Below are 1162 nucleotides of genomic sequence, written 5' to 3' on the forward strand. Positions count from 1 at the left end.
TTCCTGTAGCCAGTATTCAACTTCCTGCCAAATAGGTGACCTATCTCCTCTCTTTAAAGCGACATGATCACCAAGCATGAATATAAAACTTTTAATAAAATAAAATAATAGTTGTATTATTATAGGCCTACTTGATGCCGTTTATGATCGACCATTCAGATGAGTAAAAAAAACACACCAGAATCAATGACAAACATTTACCACAGTTTAATTTAGCCTAGTAAGCCTACTAGACTAAAATGTACACGGATGTGAAACACCCACCAGATGGCGCTAGTGACCACATAAATATATCTCACCATGACAACCTACCGCTGCACGGGGTCAAGGGATCGGTACACGCGCGCGCACGTGCAAACACACACACACACACACACACACACACACACACACACACACACACACACACAATCTCTCTCTCTCTCTCTCTCTCTCTCTCTCTCTCTCTCTCTCTCTCTCTCTCTCTCTCTCTCTCTCTCTCTCTCTCTCTCTCTCTCTCTCTCTCTCTCTCTCTCTCTCTCCCCTATCTAGTTCAATAGGATGAGTCAGCTGTTTCAGCCTTCAGGTCTAACAAGTGAGTCTAGTTTGTCATGAGAGTGATGTCATATACCATAGACTGTAATACCCTTTCAGAAAGGAATATACATGCAACCATTTGAAAGGATATTTTGTGAATATATAAATGGAAAGGAATTAAATTATATTTGTTATTGAAATGTAGGCCTATACTACAATTATCCAGTTATTAGCGTTTCCTTCTGACTCTGTCACATGCACACAAGCACACTGCACATGCATACCTTTACACAACAAGTCAACAACTCAAGCATCGTGCAAGCAGCGGACAAAGTACTCACTGACAAAGTAGTCAAAGCCTAGATTCTCCAGGTCAAATATTACTCAAACATTAGTCAAAGTCATGCTCAGTCAAAAAATGTACTCAAAACTAAGTACTGGAGGATTGAGTGGTTAATGTTAATATATGTTTTGTAATAACAATTTACTGTAAACAATTAACTGTTAATAACTTAAAGGGATAGTTCAGATTTTTTTTTAACTTAAGCTGTATGAAATACAATATTGCAACTGTATTAATTGATTGCCTGTAGTGTGAATCTGCTCTGGTTTTGGTAGTTCCGGTCATTTTGTGTGATAGAGGGGT

Source organism: Protomyctophum bolini (genome assembly GCF_963924005.1).
Source record: "Protomyctophum bolini genome assembly, chromosome: 9".
Lineage (NCBI taxonomy): Eukaryota > Metazoa > Chordata > Actinopteri > Myctophiformes > Myctophidae > Protomyctophum > Protomyctophum bolini.